The sequence below is a fragment of the Balaenoptera musculus genome, chromosome 10, assembly GCF_009873245.2.
Source record: "Balaenoptera musculus isolate JJ_BM4_2016_0621 chromosome 10, mBalMus1.pri.v3, whole genome shotgun sequence".
In the NCBI taxonomy this organism is placed as follows: Eukaryota; Metazoa; Chordata; class Mammalia; order Artiodactyla; family Balaenopteridae; genus Balaenoptera; species Balaenoptera musculus.
The window spans coordinates 22,849,000-22,862,293 of NC_045794.1; the positions used below are offsets into that span (position 1 = coordinate 22,849,000).

At 41.0% G+C, this 13,294-nt stretch overlaps 1 non-coding gene across 1 annotated transcript; it reads right to left on the reverse strand.

The window, feature by feature from the left end:
* Positions 1-4,192: 4,192 nt before the first annotated feature.
* On the reverse strand, positions 4,193-4,299 carry LOC118902943. Its single transcript, XR_005021653.1, has one exon. It is a non-coding gene; the product is annotated as a U6 spliceosomal RNA (small nuclear RNA).
* Positions 4,300-13,294: the final 8,995 nt, after the last annotated feature.

Genomic DNA, 13,294 nt, shown 5'->3' on the forward strand with positions numbered 1-13,294 from the left:
GAGGTTGGTTCATGAAGTTTAAGGAAAGAAGACATCTCCATAACATCAAAGTGCAAGGAGAAGCAGCAAGTGCTGATGTAGAAGCTGCAGCAAGTTATCCATAAGATCTAGCTCAGATAATTCATGAAGGTGGCTACACTAAACAACAGATTGTCAAACAATTTGTAGATGAAACAGCCTTCTATTGGAAGAAGATGCCTTCTAGGACTTTCATAGCTAAAGAGGAGAAGTCAATGCCTGGTTTCAATGCCTCAAAGGACAGGCTGACTCTCTTGTTAGGGGCAAATGCAGCTGGCGAGTTTAAGTGGAAGCTAATGTTATTTACCATCCTGAAAATCCTAAGGCCCTTCAAAATTATGCTAAATCAACTCTGCCTGTGCTTTATAAATAGAACAACACAGCCTGGATGAAACACAGCACATCTGTTTACAGCATGGTTTACTGAGGAATTTCAGCCCACTGTTGAGACATACTGCTCAGAAAAAAAAGATTCCTTTCAAAGTATTACTGCTCATTGACAGTGCACCTGGTCACCCAAGATGTCTGATGCAGGTGTACAAAGAGATTAATGTTGTTTTCATGCATGCTAATACAACATCTGTTCTGCAGCCCATGGATCAAGGAGTAATTTTGAATTTCAAGTCTTATTCTTTAAGAAATAAATTTCGTAAAGCAATAGCTGCCATAGATAATGATTTCTCTGATGGATTTGGGCAAAGTAAATTGAAATCTGGAAATAACTCACCATCCTAGATGCCAATAAGAACACTTGAGATTCATGGGAAGAGGTCAAAATGTCGACATTCGCAAGAGTTTGGAAGAAGTTGATTCCAACCTCATGGATAACGTTGAGGAGTTCAAGACTTCAGTGGAGGAAATAACTGCAGATGTGGTAGAAATAGCAAGAGAACTAGAATTATAAGTGGAGCCCGAAGAGGTGACTGAATTGCTGCAACTTCATGATAAAACTTGAGTGGATGAGGGGTTGCTTCTTATGGATGATCCAAGAAAGTAGTTACTTGAGCTGAAATCTACTCCTGTTGAAGATGTTGTGAAAATTATTGAAATGATAACAAAGGACTATTATATAAAGCAGCAGCAGGGTTTCAGAGGATTGACTCCAATTTTGAAAATAGTTCTATGGGTAAAATGCTGTCAAACAGCATTGCATGCTACAGAGAAATGTTTGTGAAAGGAAACTTCATTGTCTTATTTTATGAAACTGCCACAGCCAACCTAACCTTCAGCAACCGCCGTCCTGATCAGTCTGCAGCCATCAACACTGAGGCAAGAATCTCCACCAGCAAAAAGATTATGACTCACTGAAGGCTCAGATGATGGTTAGCATTTCTTAGCAATAACGTATTTTTAAATTAAGATGTGTACTTTTTTTTAGACAATGCGACTACAGTGTAGTGTAAGCATAACCTTTTTTTTTTAAAGCTCATGCACCTTTTTTTTTTTTTTTTAATTTTATTTATTTATTTATTTATTTATTTATGACTGTGTTGGGTCTTCGTTTCTGTGTGAGGGCTTTCTCTAGCTGCGGCAAGCGGGGGCCACTCTTCATCGCGGTGCGCGGGCCTCTCACTATTGCGGCCTCTCTTGTTGCGGAGCACAGGCTCCAGACGCGCAGGCTCAGTAATTGTGGCTCACGGGCCCAGTTGCTCCGCGGCATGTGGGATCTTCCCAGATCAGGGCTCGAACCCGTGTCCCCTGCATTAGCAGGCAGATTCTCAACCACTGCGCCACCAGGGAAGCCCCAGCATAACTTTTATATGCAGTGAGAAACCAAAAAATTCATGTGACTTGCTTTATTGCAAGATTCGCTTTACAGTGATAGAACAGAAGCCACAATATCTCTGAGGTATGCCTGAACTTTAACAATTTCCCATTTATTAGATATCATCCAACCCAAAATTCTTTGGAGTTCTTGATAATTTTTAAGAGTATAAAGGGGTCTTGAGACTAAAAAGTTTGAGAACTGCTACCTCAAAATAAAATAAGAGCATGGTACCTTTGCTTTGCTAAGATTGTTTAAGGGTCTAGGTGAGAGGAGAAGACGCTTACATCAAATAGTGATGCAGCAGATGTAACAATTAGCGGTTATATTTTTTTCTTCTTACTCTTTCCTCTTTGGTTGAGGTCTGTTGTAGCTTGGTATTTTATCTTAATTGTTCTGTTTTGGCAAGAAGAATTCTGACATTATGGAGGACGCTCATAAGTCACATAACCGTGCTGAGGGTGACAATGAAGCATTTCCTTGTCAGTTTTCCAGACTGTTTACATTGATCTTATTTATTTCTCAGACCCAGGATTGGCTAAAGTTGGAAGATTCCCCTGAAATTATACTTTTCTTCTGCCAGAGCTAAAAATTTAAGAAAATCCTTAGACACCAGGGTCATATCTGTGATCTTGAAATTATTGTTCTCAACCCACAGTGAAGAAATTGTTTATTAGAAACAAGTGCTTTTCAAAGAAAAAATCCAATAGGAGATTGAACGTACACTTTAATTTTAGAAGAGTTAAGCTCCTTCCTGACGTAGTCTGCTCTCTCAGACAGCAGCTTATTCTAAATGCTTCAGCAAATAACGCAAAATAGTACAGTAAATCCCTATCTTTCCTAAGAGCACTGCTGGAAGAGATTTCTCCCTAACCCTGGCTAAGGCTCTCTTTATTTATTAGGGGGATTAAACTTAATTCCCTTGATTTGTACTTATTCTTTCTAACAATGGTTTATACATAGGAATTCAGAGAGGCTTTTTCAGATTTGAGATGCAAGTTCAATGTCAGCCTTTTTTTTTTTTTTTCTGGTTTGGCTAAATCACAACAAAGGAATAGTTGCCAATAAAGCATGCTATGCAGAATCCAGGACTTATATGGTGACTCAGCATTGAATTTTACTCCCATGATTTTGTTGGAAATTAGATGCAGCTACTGAGAATACCAGAAGCACTGGCTTCGGGTTCAGTAGATGTAAGTTGAGCTTATGAAAAATAGGATCTTACTATGCAGTCTCTTGATTACTGCTGAAAGAACTGTGCAGTCTCCTGATTATTGTTGCAAGAACTTCTTGATTGAATTGATACATCACCTTTGAACAACTTTTTACTATTTAGAAGGCATAAGACATAATGGTTTAGTACATAGGCTCTGGGTTTGAACCCTGGCCATCCCACGTACAAGCCATGTGACCTTGATTAAGTCACATCACCGCTCTGTGTCTCAGATACCGAATCTATAAAATAAAAAGTATAATGACCTACCTCATCAGATTATGTGGTTGATATGAACAATAAATGTCAAGTATTTAGCCTGATATGAAGTGACCAATAAATGTTATTTATAATTGGTTTTCTTTTATTTCTTGAACCTCACACATCTCTGTGGTTATTGTGGGGTAGATATCACTATTTCCAAGGGTAAACTGAGGATCAGCAGTTAATTGCCAATTGACCCAGTGCCTGCCTGTGGCAGGCCCTCTGATTCCAGTACTCCAGGGCACTTCCCAATACTCCATCCTAAATCTTGTAAGTACAGGAATCAGAATCATAAAAGCTTGATCTCTTACATAATCTTAGACCTCATTTAATAAATTTGGAGGATTTATAGAATTCAGACAAGTATATAAACTTGAACTTCGAACATTTGTGAACAAAGCATACATTCATTATTGGATTTATTTAATTTTCTGTTGACTATATATTGTTTTATTACTTTCACATGAAACTAAGATCTATCTTTCTTCAGTAGATATTTATGGACCCAAACTTTAGGAACATTGGCTCACACTTGACATGGTAGTTTTTCAAAAAGAGCAGGGACCATCTTAACATTGTACAGGGTCCAGCACAGTGTCTTGAACAACTGAATACAGTAGGGGAGGTCAGTTACTTATTCATTCATGATGCAAATGGTTATTGCACCCGCACTGTGTGCAAGGACTGCCCTGGGATATAGCAATGAATAAGCCAGACCAGGTCTTTACTCTTTTTTTTTTTTTTTAATCAGGTCTTTATTCTTTTTTTTTTTTTTAAAACATCTTTATTGGAGTATAATTGCTTTACAATGGTGTGTTAGTTTCTGCTTTATAACAAAGTGAATCAGTTATACATATGCATATGTTCCTATATCCCTTCCCTCTTGCATCTCCCTCCCTCCCACCCTCCCTATCCCACCCCTCTAGGTGGTCAAAAATATGGAACACTTCACGAATTTGCGTGTCATCCTTGCGCAGGGGCCATGCTAATCTTCTCTGTATCGTTCCAATTTTAGTATATGTGCTGCCGAAGCGAGCACCAGGTCTTTATTCTTAAAGAGATCACAGGGCTTCCTTGGTGGTGCAGTGGTTAAGAATCCTCCTGCCAACGCAGGGGACATGGGTTTGATCCCTGTGGGATCTGGGAAGATCCCACATGCCGCGGAGCAACTAAGCCCATGTGCCACAACTACTGAGCCTGCTCTCTAGAGCCTGCGAGCCACATCTACTGAGCCCGCGTGCCACAACTACTGAAGCCCACGTGCCTAGAGCCTGAGCTCCGCAACAAGAGAAGCCACCGCAATGAGAAGCCCGTGCACGGCAACAGAGTAGCCCCTGCTCGCCGCAACTAGAGAAAGCCAGCGCGCAGCAACGAAGACCCAATGCAGCCAAAAAAAAAAAAAAAGTTCATCCCAGGGATATCTTTAAAAAGATCACATAATGGAGGGAGGAGATGAACAATCAACAAGTAAATACATCAGAATGGTAATTTCAGATAACGTACATAGGAGCTAAGAAGACAGTAAAACAGGGTAATGGGATACAGGCTGATGGGGAGAGATGGTGAGGAGGGTGGGAAAGTCTCAGATAAAGTTGTCTGGGAAGACCTATCTGTGGGGACAGCAATCTGAGCTCAGACTTTGATCATTAAAGAGAACCAGCTGAGCAAAGAGCCAGGGCTCAGGCGGGGAACAAGCTTGGCCTGTTATAGGGATACAAAGGACTCATTATGAATAATGAAACTCAAAATCCTTATGAGGTCTTTTTGGTCCATATAGGAAAAATACAGGCTTCAGATCACCAATTGCTTTAGTCACCTTCGTTTACCTTCTAGAAAAAAGAATATAGGAGTGGCTGAGGTACACCTTTCCTTTGAAGTACTTTGAAGGGCAAAACTGGTTTCAGCTTGTTGACTCATTACAGTTCTGAAATGTGTATGGTTTTTCTTCAGCAGATATTTGGGAACCAAAACTTAGACTTAGGAGCATTGGTTCATCTGTGAGGTGTTAGTTTCTCTTAGTAAACTTCACCAAGAACATGGAATTCTGTATCCCTATTTATAAATCTGATCTTTAAGCACACATGATTGTTCACGCTCAAGAAAATATAAGACCTTACTCTATCTCCACTTTTAATTCCTTCCCATTTTTTCTCTCACTCATTGTAAATAGTCAAAGAACTTATTTATAGAAAAACAACAACTAGAAAACAGAAGAAAGGTAGAGAGGATTTGGGCTGTTTGCCTTTCCTAAACTATGTCATGCAGAATACTGTAGTCATAAAAGATGTTATGTTTGCTGGGGGGAAATTACTGTGTTTGTATCTTTCAGTGTCTAGTCAGAATGATAGAAACAACTTGGGTATTTTTTTTTTAAATAAATTTATTTATTTATTTATTTTTGGCTGTGTTGGGTCTTTGTTGATGCGTGCGGGCTTTCTCTAGTTTCAGTGAGCAGGGGCTACTCTTTGTCGTGGTGCTCGGGTTTCTCACTGCGGTGGCTTCTCTTGCTGCTGAGCACGGGCTCTAGGCGCACGGGCTTTAGTAGTTGTGGCTCACGGGCTCAGTAGTTGTGGCTCACAGGCTTAGTTGTTCTGTGGCACATGGGATCTTCCCGGACCAGGGCTCGAACCCGTGTCCCCTGCATTGGCAGGAGGATTCTTACCCACTGTGCCACCAGAGAAGTCCCACAACTTGGGTATTTCTAACCTTTAGCCTTTGATATAGAGAATTGTTTGCAAAAGTGTTCGAAGGGCTGAAGGGGCAAAAAGGTGAAAGGATGCTACTCAGATATCAGTAAGTCCAGGAAGCTGCCAAACTATAAGGCGGGAGGAGGAAAAGGGAAAGGGTGCCGCCCAGATCCCCTGAGCGCTGTGCTGCTGGGGCTTTGAGAGCATCACTGCTGCACTGCCACTGTTGGAACCACAGCAGCTGCTGCTTCACAGGAAGCCAGAGGTCCCTGTGATGGTTCAGGATTCTGGAAGCCACAGTCCCGTTTTTGCTGATAGACGTTGCTGTTGCTGGAGCTGCTAATTGTCCTCTGGCGCTGTTGCTATGACTGTGCCACTGTTACAGCAATCTGTGTGGCCTGTGATGGCCTGCCACCGCTGCTGCCCCAGCCAGAGCAGAGGAAGGAAAGTAAGGGCTCTTCTGCGCTTCCTGCTTTGAAACCTCTTGCCAGGACCTCCCGTGCCAGAACCTAATCAGACCCAGCAGATGAGAGAGTCTGGGAGATGTAGTTTTCAGGCTTCCGGACCCTGAGATGCAAGAAAGAGTTGAAGGCCAATATGAAGTTGAAGGCCAATAGTCAAATAACTAAAACAATACTCTCGTAAGAATGGTCAAAGCTGAGTTAAAATTAAACCCATTTCTTTACTTCAAGATTTCCCAAAACCTTTAATATGCTACTGTGCTTTGAAAATTTTCAAAAGGGAGTTATAGTTTGTAGTGCTTCTCAATTTTATATGGTAATTTTCCTCCCATAGAACACAGTTTTAACATCTCATAGGACCTCAGACTAGGGTAAAAACAGGGACAAACAAAAATGCTATTGCTGTTAGATTATAATGAGGACATAGGATGGTAGATTACATAAAAGATGCTTTCCTCATATAAATTATAAAAACTGCAGAGGGACAGGTTAGAGTGGTAATGTAAGAATTCAAATATACCAACATCCTGAAAACTAATTATGTTAAAGGAATGACACTGACAAATCCTTACATTTCTTGGACATTTTTGTAATGGTCAGTTATTGTTTTGGTAGCCCAGTACATGGACATCTTCTTTGTTTGGGAGAATCACAAGGGGAGAAACAAGAAACAAAGTGCTCTGATTGACATCATGGAAACTGAAAGGGAATGATAGTCTTTCTGGTTAGTTAATAGTTGATTCTGGTAATGTCAGTCCAGTCACTGTATATATAGAGACACCGTGAGTTTGGAGGCATGAGAGTAAATGTGCAGAGGGAGCAGATGCCAGCAGCACAGCTGTGACTCAAGCAGGGCCAGTGCCAATAGGGCATCCTACACAGGTGGCTCTTTTGGCAGGATCTTGGCTGTGCTTTGTCCATCTATGTTCCTGCCCAAGTCTGTTTATCCAGACTTCTTGCCTATTGTGCAACTTTCAGCCCCTCCAAAAATCATTTTTCTCTTTAACCAAACTAGATTTATTTTCTTTGTTTGCAACCAAGACCTCTAACTGAAACATTCTTAGAAAGTAGAGAAAGTCCAAGGGAAACCCAATATTCGAATTTTTTCCCTACCAATAAGAAAGAAAAGACTGGTTATATGGGAAAAAAATTGCTATGAAATAATTACATCCTAACAGAATGGGTAGGTTTAGAAAAGCGGGTTTACAAAAATTCAGAGAAATACCATATGTAATAGGAAAAAAGGAGAACATTCTAAAATAATATCTGACTTGGACTTCCCTGGTGGTCCAGTGGTAAAGAATCCGTCTTCCAATGCAGGGGACCCAGGTTCGATCCATGGCCGGCGAACTAAGATCCCACATGCCACGGGGCAACTAAGCCCGCGGACCACAACTACTGAGCTTGTGCGCCTCAACGAGAGATTCTGTGTGCAGCAAACTACAGAGCCCACGCCACAACTAGAGAGAAACCCGAGCAGACCGTGCGCTGTAACGAGAAAGATCCCGCATGCCTCAACGAAGATCCCCTGTGCCGCAACTAAGACCCGACACAGCCAAAAAAAAAAAAAAAAAAAAAAAAAAAACACGAAGAAGAAGAAAAATATCTGACTGCATAAATGTGAAAAATTCCAAAGGAGAAAAAATAGGAGAAACATATGGAGACACTAGGATGGTTGCAAAGATTAAAGTCCAGAATAAGTGTAAGTTTGTGACTATTCTTAATAAAAATGGAAAGACTTTCAAGGCATGATCTGAACAAGAACAAGAGAAGGGTAAGCCAGCATCCTGGGAAGGATGCTATAAGGTTAGATGAAGGTAGAACTCATGGACTAGGTGATCTCCATGGTCCCGACCATACACAGAACTTTATGATAATCAGTTTACTCAATTTCTACCTTTGCTTCAGCTTCTCTAGCAAGAAGGATTGCCTTCAATTTACAAACGTCAGGACAATTAGCCTAAATAAAGACGTTCATCTAATTAAGACAGGTGAGATAATGAGAGAACCCAGTCACATTTTAAAATGAAACCATTAATTTTAAAAGACTTATATATGCTCATTGTAAGAATGTGAGCCGGAACTGCCAGCAGCTCTGTCATGTAAAAAATATCCTTCCTGAAGTAGGATAGGATGAAGCCAAGAAGCCAAATAAATTGGAGATAGGGACAAAGAGAGAGTCCTGGAGACTCAAGTCCATTAGATTACAACTCCACCCCTTCCCTTTTCAGTCACATGAACACATAATTCCTCTTTTTTTGCTTAACTGAGTTTCAGTTGTTTTTTTTTCCTTTTTAGTAAAAAGGCCAGAATGATAATAAATTCATAGATGATGATTCTGATGCTCAATCAGTCAAGTTACAAGCAATAAGCAAGAGATCCAGGCTTCTGAGATCTCTCTGAGTCACAAACCTATTTCTCTTTCCATTTGCCTCTATTGATCAGTAGTTCTCAATCTATTATTTGCTGAAAGGTACCAGGGTCCTGCAGGAGAATCTCCCATGTAGAGTTTATTACTGCACCTAATTACTTGCTCCTCTCCCTGTAAGAAGGGCCTACACCTTTGTAGTGCTTCGCTGTGGAAGAGTATACATTTGTGCCTACAATGCCCACCATGCGGTGTTCTTAGGTTCAACTCAGCATTCAGACTCACAAAACTACCATCGACCACTTTGGCATCGGAGTCACTCAGAAGAACACAGGAGAGGAACCACAATTTGCCAGCAGGGCACTGTCAGGTGTTCCTCTTCTGTTGGGACATCAAGTCACACAACTGCCCAGGGACAGCTCAAGTGCAAGAAGATGAGATCCACCTGGGGCAGGTGCAGGACCCACTCCTACCCCACAGGAGCCAATATGTCCTTTAACAGCTTCAGAGCCATAACTTCTAGCATCCCCACAAGGACACGCCCAGTGAAAACAGTCACCACACTCAGGGAAGCTAAAAGCTACACAGCCTCCACCAGGGGTCTATCGTGCATTTATAGTTCCTCCCAGTACAGATGCAACTTCCAATCCGAGATCATTTTTATTATAAGCAAAGCTGTTGAAGAACACTGTTAACATATTACTCTCATCTGGTTCCAGGGGAACAGAGTTAGTGAGTTTAAAGGTTGAATTCTTACACAGGAGGGAAAAGATTTTGTTCACCCTTTATCCAAACTGCCCCATTGATAATGGGTTTGACCACTTGACTTTGCTTTTAGACACAAGTGGAGGTGATTTATGCCTTCTCCCAGCAGCCACTGTCTGCTTCCACTCTTACCCTCTTCCCTCTGCCAGGAGACAAGAAGAGGGGCATCCCACCTTTGGCCCAGGCCTCCAAATGAAGAAGATATTTGGAGCAGAGCCATGGAACAGAGCTGCAGCAGATCCTCGGCTGCCAGGAAACCTCTAAGATAGGTAAATGTTCTAAGTCATTGCTAACTGGAGAGTTGCTTGTTATTGTAGAATAACCTGTTTGTGATGAATACAACCCCTCTGGAAAGATGTAGGTTGGGTTTATCGCTGTCCAACCAGGATTCCTTAAGGAGAGCTTGCCAACTAAGCCAGCTAGTTTTTTGATTCCAGCGATAATCCCCAGCTCAAGAGGCTGATGGAAAGTTTCCCCTTTTTGCGTAGTCTGGCTGTTAGGGCAGTTCAAGTAATGTCTGAAAAATACCATGTATGTAGATTGTACCCTTTATTGTTCTACTTCATCTTCTTCTTTGTACCCGTCAGGGTCTAGTCAAGAGACAGAAACTACACAGTTATTTGACAAAGAGAATTTAATATAATGAACTGTCAGTTAGGTATACGACTGTCAACTTGGTAACCATAAAGGTATAAAGAGAAATCGAATGTATTGTCGAGGTAGCAACTACAGGAAACTGTTAATTACCTTCAGGATTGAGGAAACAATGTCAAGAGGTAAGAATTATTATTAAAATGTAGAAACTTAGAGGAGGGGCCCTGTGGAGCTGAAACTCAGCCTTCTGAGGAAGGGGGTGCTGCTCAGGGGGCGCTGGTGTCTCTGGGTTTGGAGGAGGTGCCTCACTGAGCTGGGACCCACCTCTGAGGAAGGGTCTGGTGCCGGGCATCCTTGAGGGGGCACGAGACATCTAGTCCTGCAAGTGCTGGCAGAACTGCACACGGGATCTAACTGCTGCGACGGGGAAGAAGTGTTAATGGAGTGCCACTGGCAAGAACGTGGCCACCAGGAGGGTCACAGGCAGGAGCAAGTCCCTTGTTCCTCCTCCAGCCCTTTGGGCTCCCTCTAGTGCCCCCTATTGTCAGAGCCTAACAAGGAGCCCTCTAGCAACGCCGAGATGTGTGGTCAGCGCACGGGACCCCTGGCCGAGGGGGTGAGTGAGGGCAGAAGTCCAACCTGTGCTGTTCTTGACAAGCGCTTGTGTGAAGCTATGTCAGCCTGGGGAAGAGTCATCTTTTTCTTTCTTTTTTTTTTAAATGAATAGCTCAGTTTTGCTTTTTTTTTTTTAAAGAAATTCACGTTCTTTTATTTATTTATTTATTTATTTATTTATGACTGTGTTGAGTCTTCGTTTCTGTGCGAGGGCTTTCTCTAGTTGCGGCAAGTGGGGACCACTCTTCATCGCGGTGCGCGGGCCTCTCACCATCGCGGCCTCTCTTGTTGCGGAGCACAGGCTCCAGACGCGCAGGCTCAGTAATTGTGGCTCACGGGCCCAGTTGCTCCGTGGCATGTGGGATCCTCCCAGACCAGGGCTCGAACCCGTGTCCCCTGCATTGGCAGGCAGATTCTTAACCACTGCGCCACCAGGGAAGCCCGAGTCATCTTTTTCTAATGTGCATACAGGTGCCATGGCGACTAGTACACACATTGCTGATTCAAGCAACAGTAGTCAAATCTTCCTTCCATCTTCTAATTGGCTGTGAAAAGCAAGTATTTTTGGTTTGTTTGTTTTGTTTTGTTTTTGCCAAACTAATTTTTTAATTGAAGTATAGTTGATTTACAATGTTGTGTTAATTTCTGCTGTACAGCAAAGTGATTCAGTTATACATATGTATACATTCTTTTTTAAAATCTTCTTTTCCACTATGGTTTATCCTAGGATATTGAATATATTTCTCTGTGCTAGACAGTAGCACCTTGTTGTTTATCCATTCTGTATATGAAAGCTTACATCTACTAACCCCAACGCCCCACTCCATCCCTCCCCCAATCCCCTTCCTCTTGGCACCAGTCTGTTCTCTATGTGCGTGATTCTGTGTGGTACATACATACAATGGAATACTAGTCAGCCACAAAAAAGAACAAAATAATGCCATTTGCAGCAACATGGATGCAACTAGAGATTATCATCCTAAGTGAAGTAAGTCAGAAAGAGAAAGACAAATATCATATGATATCACTTATATGTGGAATCTAAAATATGACACAAATGAATCTATGAAACAGAAACAGAAAAGCATGTATTTTTATTGTAATGTTCCAGGCATACTTAAACGGCATCAACATGCAACTTTTTGCAGTCATACAGATATATAGCCCTCCCTGGGATAATATCAAAGATTTGTGCAGATTTGTTTGAATTCAGTTCCCCGTTCTCACATCTTTTTTCACCGTGGGTACTGCTTTTGGTTGACAGTATAAGTTCAGTATAAGTTTTTTTTTTTTTTAACTTCTTTATTGGAGTATAATTGGTTTATAATGTTGTGTTAGTTTCTGCTGTATAACAAAGTGAATCAGCTATATTTATACATATAACCTCATATCCCCTCCCTCTTGCGCCTCCCTCCCACCCTCCCTATCCCACCCCTCTAGGTGGTCACAAAACACTGAGCTGATCTCCCCGTGCTATGCAGCTGCTTCCCAATAGCTATCTATTTTACATTTTCCCCTCCCTTTAAGCTGGAGTTCCAGCTGTGCACCCAGAACAAGTCATTACTGCATCCATAGGGCTCTTTCTTATTTTTCTCTCTTTCTTATTTGTCTTTTCACTGGAGTTGTGTAGTGAGCTACTTTGTTCTTGTCCTTTCTCTTTTAGCCAGCCTTACCATATCCTATAAATGGTTTGACATTTTAAATAAATGCTTTAAATGAAGGCTTAGAAGAAATTATTTTCAAATGTGTTGATGACACAAAAGTAGGAGGTTTAGCTAAAATGACAGACTATAAAATTAGGATTCCTAGTGATTTCTGTAGACTGAAATGCTGTGTTGATAGCAAGAAGATAAAATCTATGAGATAAAGGAAAAACCCAGCAGAATTTAAAATAAGGATAAGGGATAATGAGAGTAAGATAACAGAAATGAAGACAAACCTTTACTTAAAAAAAAAAAAAGAAAGAAAAGAACAACCAAATGAAAAGTAACCAAATATATTTGGAGTTTTAGGAAAATTTTGATGTAAGAAATATCTTCTTTACAATGATTCAAAATGCATAATAAAGCAATGATTGGAATTAAAAATTATCTAATGTACTCCATTCAATGAAACCTAAGTGAGGAGTAATTTGATCGAGAGTCACAGATTTCCAAAGGGGGCAAAAAAGAATACATTTTGAATCTACTAAAGCAATATCTATGGAATAGGTTTGCGAATAAGAACCCATGAAGCATCTTTTTTTAATATACAGAAAATATTTCAAGAGGGTAATTCATTTGACAGAGAAGCAAAATGATGAAAAATTGCTGGAGATGTGTTAAAACTCTTTTTTTCTCACTTAGATAATTTATGGGAATAGCCAGGGCGGGGGGCACCGTGTAAAATGTACCGCTTAGATGAGTGATGGTAAATATTTCCTCTCAGATGAGAAGGAATACTTTTGGTGCGGAAAGGGTCAAGATTAAATTTTGTTCTACTTACCTTTAGAATTAATAAATAGGCTGTTTGTTTGGCTTACAGCAATGCCATTATGAAAAGAAA